The following is a 7,034-nucleotide window of genomic DNA, read 5'->3' as shown; positions in this document are numbered from 1 at the left end:
CTCCGTACGTACTAATGAATGTTTAATGCCCGACCTTATATTTATACTTCCGGAAAGAGTAAGGTAAGTGTGTTGCAGATAACGCTAATTATACCGTGAATGGTAAAAATGCCCTTTATGATCTTTCCACCATCAATTAACAGCAGTGCGAGCTGTAAGAATTATGTTTTCGTAAATACAGGTAGAGTTTAGCATATAGTGATGTCAATTACCACCGCAACATAACATATTGGCAGTACATTAGAATGTCACTAAGAAGGGAAGTAGAAAAGAAAAAGAATAGAAATAACTGCATGAACAGCCGACATGAAGTTGGCATTAGAAACATACGATGATGGTGGGGATGGAAGAGTTTTCCTCATTCTATTTTGTGCTGACATGTTCATGTACACGGCGAAAGAAAAAACACAAATCAGCTGGTCAACTGATACCACCTTTGGCAGATTCGCCTAGGCAGTAAAATTATAATTTTGTGGAAATAGCGCATGTGTCTCAAGGCTAAGCGCTGTTTGTTTTTTTTTTGCTATTGCATCAAAATCATGTCATCGAAATCAAAATCATGTGGGTTTAGAAGATTTCTGAAGTGACAACACTGATGCTGAGCCCTCTGACTGTGACTCTATACGCAGATTAACGAAAAACGTACCAAATATTTGATTTTCAGAGGACCTAATAATTCTAAGCCCGATCAAATAAACAAAAATAATTTAAAAGTACATATGTAGTTGTTAGAAACAGTTGTGTCAACAATTGCTATGGTTTGTTTTTAATTTTTGGCTATGAAATATTTATTTATAAACTGTTATTTTTGTGAAATGTACTATGTGGGATGACTTGAATGTTTAATAATCTTAAGATGCGTGCCTTTGTGTGTGCGTATGGTTATAACATAACTGATGAGAAAGAGGTTAGTACATAAAGAGATTTGAAACTGCCATTTTGAAGCTTCTAATCGATTTCATACATTTAATTGGCACTGGTAAATAATTTCATAGTGGCACAGCACTAACAAAGAACGATCCAAAGGCTGTCAATATTTTAGATTTTGGATCAAGATACATACATATATGCGTGCGAACAAAGTTGAATTTTTGAAAGAGATATTTGGACTAGCGGTATTTTATTAATTATATGAAATAAAAATAAAATATTGCGCACTTTTAGGTAATTTTCCTATATGAAGCTTAGAAAATTGTTTATATATAACGAAACATGATTCAACTTTCATTTAAAATACAAAAATCTGGCAGCATTGCTTAGAGCTATTTTAATTTATTTTAGACTCACAACTAAGATTAACATATATGTTGGGAACCGCTGTAATAAATAAGGCCCAGCAGTTTGCTTTGCAATTTCTTTCACTTCTTGCCATTTACACTGAATTAGTACTTAAACGTTATATACATACTCTCACATACTAAGCTTGAATGAGGGTACCATTCAAATAATTTTGCCTACTATTATACTTATGTGCATAACTGTAACATCTTCTATATACATACATTCATGTATTCAAGGGTCTTTCTCGCTCCAACATAAAATATCGGCTTCTTAATTGATCAACAATGTTGCTCACTCTAAGTTTTCAGTTATTAAAGTAGTAAAATGTAAACTTCTTCATGCTAAAATTTCGTTTGCATCATTTACTTTTCTCTCAAAATCGATAATTTTCTAATATTGATAACGACCAATGTGGTACAATTTAATAAACCTTTGTATTTGCAGGTTTCATTCTGTTTTTAGGTATCGCAATTTTCGTACACTCAGCTCATCGGAACGTGTGCAGTTCTCTTGTGTGGCCAGTGATCATCCCATTTCCACTCAAACATGTTGTCCCGCTCTTTTCTGTAAATAAAATAACAGTATAGACAAATCATCGTGTCGAGTTATAAAGGTGACCAATGATGGTTTTGCTCGTATTCACAAAGTGAAAACGATGCCGAGTGCTGCGACTCAATGTATAAATAAACAGTGGGCAAACATGAAAATTAAAATGGATGAATTTTGATAAAAATGTGTTCCTTACTGAGCTGAAAAATAATAGACTCAGCTGTGTGAGGAAAGAAGTGGGGGGCTAGTTTTATGAATGAACGAGGCTTGCTTTGAGAAATACGTGCTTGCGTTTGAATGAGATATTTTTTGTTGTATTAATGCATATTTAAGAATGTTTAGCGGCAAAGCGGCCATTGCGCTGGGAATGCTGCTGCTTCTGTGCCTATGAAGGTATTTTGCTTTTGTAAGTAAGTAGTACATTATTTGTAATATCGACTGAGGACGCAAAATTTCATTGAATAAATAGTAAATAAAGAGCACATATTGATGTGATAACGTCTTATAATTCGATTTAACAGGCTGCACGCACGAAAAAATGTGTCGTTACCTTGCTCATTAGTGTTACCTTGCTCATATGTAGTTACCTTGCTCATTAGTGTTACCTTGCTCATATGTAGTTACCTTGCTCATTGCCGTTACCTTGCTCATTTGTCGTTACCTTGCTCATTGCATTGAATGAACTGCAAGCGAAAGCGCGGAACGAACGACAAAGCAAACAAAGCAAACGAACGGCAACGTTCGACATCTTGCTCTCTCCTACTTAAGTGAGCGTATATATGTATGTATATGCGCATATGTACATATATAAATTCACGTATTTGTATTTGCATATGCCTTCTTATTGATTATTATTAATTTGATTCACTTGAAGAATTTAAAATAAAACCAAGTTTGTTAATAATACCTGTTGTTCTAATGTTATAATTATTAATTTTTTTATTATATATGAAGGAAAAAATGTATTTTAATATTTACCATATACCATTTAAGATATGTTGTCTATACTAATATTATAAAGAGGAAAACTTTGTTTGTTTGTAATGAAGAGGCTCAAAAACTACTGGACCGATTTTAAAAATTCTTTCACCATTCGAAAGCTACATCCTCCACGAGTAACATGGATTATATTTTATTTTGGAAATAGGGCTCGAGATATAGGTCAAAACGTGGACCCGGGTAACCTTCGGATGTGTATGTACAATATGGGTATCAAATGGAAGCTGTTGGTGAATGCTTTAGTCCAGAGTATTTTTCATGCCGCTCCGTGACTAGGGTCTCGAGATAGAGACCAAAACGTGGACCCTAGAATGTGTTTGTACAATATGGATATCAAATTGAAGCTGTTGGTGAATGCTTTAGTACAGAATATTTTTCATGCCGCTCCGTGACTGGGGTCTCGAGATATAGGTCAAAACGTGGACCCGGGTAACCTTTGGTTGTGTATGTACAATATGGGTATCAAATGAAAGCTGTTGATAAGTGCTTTAATACGGGGTAATTTTTTATGTTATGTTATGTTATGTTATGTTATGTTATGTTATGTTATGTTATGTTATGTTATGTTATGTTATGTTATGTTATGTTATGTTATGTTATGTTATGTTATGTTATGTTATGTTATGTTATGTTATGTTATGTTGTGTTGTGTTGTGTTGTGTTGTGTTGTGTTGTGTTGTGTTGTGTTATGTTATGTTATGTTATGTTAAAGTACAATAGATTATGTTATGTTAATGTTAACTCATTCTCTATATCCATACAAAATATCTATCAAACAAATAAAATTAAAATTTTCTTTTGAAAAATGCAACCAGTCTATCATTATTTTCTTATGACGTTATCACGTTAAACTATCGTCAGTAAACCGACTTTACAGACAACCTCTTTTTTTATTAAATTTTAATGATACGATAAATGCAAATATTATATATGTATGCATACATACAGTATTGACCAAAACTAAAGCACCCCCTAATGGTATTTCAAATAATGTCAAATAACTCAATAAAACAACATCGAATATTACTTACTTTTACACCTTGTTTCTTCTTATTACCTTCGTGATTAATAAACATAACAAAATATTTTCAACATTTCTTATACTCGTATTAAAAGTTAAATTAAAAAATATTAATATTATTCAAAACTTGTCTGGACAAAACTAAAGCACTCCCCATTAAAAGCGAAAATAATTGCTTTTATTCTTCAGTATTTTGTACTAAACCCATTATTTTTGATAACTTCAGAACATCTTTTTGGCATAGAAGGTATTAGGTTACTAATAATTTCCGAAGAAATGTTGTACCAGGCTTCTTTAACCGCTTCAAACAAGGCTTCCTCTGTGCTGCAATTTTCCCTATTAATTTTCGAATTTATAACACGGTGTGACAAAAGAAAAAAAATTAAATATACCTTTATGGAGATCTAGCACAACTTGTGGGCATAGAAAAACTAAAAAAAATGGTATAGCAGAAATTTCCAATACACCCCCAAAATCTCATTTTATGGCCATAAAACCGTTTTTCAGTAGGTTGATGTGAAGAATCACTCCTAACTTCGCCAATTTCTATCCGACTTCGAATTTGTTTTTTTAATTCGACAGAACAAAAACAAACCTTTTTGACAGTATGTTGACATTTTTTCTGAAATGACAACTGAGGAAACTGTAGACGGAAGTATTTGGATTTTTTTTATTTTTTCTCTATTTTTTCAACTTTGACATAATTTTTACGATATTATCCGTTAGTGAGGATTTTTTCTAGTACACTACTGTTATAATATAGTAAATTTGATTTTGCGTCGAATGAGCTATGTTTGACTGTAATTGAATTAAAATTAATGGAGTTGTATGAGTTTTAAGATTTTAGTTTTTTTTTTTACTAATTTGGTATGTAGGTATAACTTACGATAAATGGGAATAAGGACGTGTTTTGATGCGTTATTATAGATACGTAATATTTATTGGAGTATATATGTATACATAAGAGTACACTGTACTGCATACAACAGAACTGGTTAGAACTTACGAAAATATCTGACATATTATAGCACTTTTTTTTTTTTTAATAGAAATATGAAAAAGCTCCCAAGTGTACCAAAGTTCAAACAATACATTGATTAACAAAAGAAGTTTGTTATTATAATTTAACCTTATTAAAACGTCAAAGTTTTATTGTTTGTTTCATTGAAATTCAAGAGATATAAATCAAAACGTTGCCAGAAAAGTCGAATTTCTCAATATTCTCTGATGATGTGGCATTATCAGCCTTATCATAAACCAGATGATTGTTATTTTTATAAAACGGACGTAAACGGTCATCATTATAAAGCTCGAAAGCACATAAAGTATGCTGATGTTGCAACTGTTAAGAACCCCGTCGTCTTGGACGATATGATTGACTCAACTGCAGGTCATGAACTGAAGGAAGTTCAACTCATTGCTGGTGATGATCAAACTGATAACAATAAACCTGATGATGAAGAGTACTTTCTGTCTGGTTCTAAGTCTTCAGAACGACACATTGTATCAAATTCAGATTTTCAGGATCTTTCTCGTGATTTACTTCTATCGGGAAGACAATCTGAAACGCTCGCTTCTCGATTTAAACAATGAAATTTAGTTGATCACGACTTCAGATGAATGACGATGATCGAATTTTTCACAGAGAAGTATTCAAAACTGATGAAGAGAATGACAAATGTACCGTACCATACTAAACTCTAAAGGGCCGTTTCCAATGCATTTTTAAGGTTGGAACCAGTTCCGTTGTGTACTGCACCGTACCATACCGTACAGTGCTGCACTGCACAATACTCCAATAAATATTATGTGTTTATAATGACACTTGTTATCATTTTCATGCTTCGAAACGCGCCCTTATTCCCATTTAGCGTAAGTTATACCTACATACCAAATTAGTAAAAAAAAACTAAAATCTTAAAACTCACACAACTCCATTAATTTTAATTCAATTACAGTCAAACATAGCTCATTCGACGCAAAATTTAATTTACTATAACAGTAGTGTACTAAAAAAAATCCTCACTAACGGATAATATCGTAAAAATTATGTCAAAGTTGAAAAAATAGAGAAAAAATAAAAAAATTCCAAATACTTCCGTCTACAGTCTCGTCAGTTGTCATTTCAGAAAAACTGTCAACATACTGTCAAAAAGGTTTGTTTTTGTTCTGTCGAATTAAAAAAACAAATTCGAAATCGGATAGAAATTAGCGAAGTTAGGAGTGATTCTTCACATCAACCTACTGAAAAACGGTTTTATGGCCATAAAATGAGATTTTGGGGGTGTATTGGAAATTTCTCCTATACCATTTTTCTTAGTTTTTCAAAACCTACAAGTTGTACTAGGTCTCCATAAAAGTATAATTTCACTGTCGCACAGTGTAATCTCCCACAAATTCTCAATGGGATTGAGATCGGGAGATTGGGCTGGCCAGCCTAAGACCTCTATTGCATTTTGCTGTAACCACGTTTTACAGTGCCTAGAGGTATGCTTCGGATCATTATCAGAGAAACCACCCCAGACCAAAATGTTCCCCCCACCATACTTGGTAGTTCCAATACAATACTTCGGATTTAGTCGGTGTTGCTTTGGCCTTCTTACTCGCCTTATTCCATCTGAATGTTTCAAATTATATTTGGATTCATCAGAGAATAATACAGTTTTCCATTTTTGAACTGTCCAATTAATATGCAATTTCGCAAACTCGAGTCTCGCTTTTTTGTTTTTGGCGGAAATAAATGGTTTTCTAGCAGGTCGTCGACTGAAAAGTCCTGCCTCCACTGCTCGTCTTCTGATCGTTCTAGAACTTACCAGCAAACTTAAAACAATTTTTATTTGTTCAGAAGAGACTGTGGGATCACTCTGAATTTTTCTTTTAATCGTGGAGTCGTCTTGTCGTTCAGTCTTTCGTGGCCTTCCTCCACTATGGATTGCAAAAATAGAACCCGTTTGTTCAAATTTTTTTATAAGTCGCGATATTACACTTCTATTTATTGAATATTTCTCACTAATTTTGTGTCGCGATAAACCACTTTGCCAATCACTTATTATTTTATTTTTAAATTCATTTGAATACGCATTTCTGGCCATATTTGCTGATTGCACGTATGGAATGTTTTGCCCTACTAAATCCGCACGTGTTTTGCACAAATTATTCTAACGAACTTTGACTCAGCTTTAAA

The sequence above is a fragment of the Anastrepha ludens genome, chromosome 6 (assembly GCF_028408465.1).
Source record: "Anastrepha ludens isolate Willacy chromosome 6, idAnaLude1.1, whole genome shotgun sequence".
Lineage (NCBI taxonomy): Eukaryota > Metazoa > Arthropoda > Insecta > Diptera > Tephritidae > Anastrepha > Anastrepha ludens.
The sequence above is the reverse complement of the archived record's forward strand: the minus strand, read 5'-3'. Positions refer to the sequence as shown.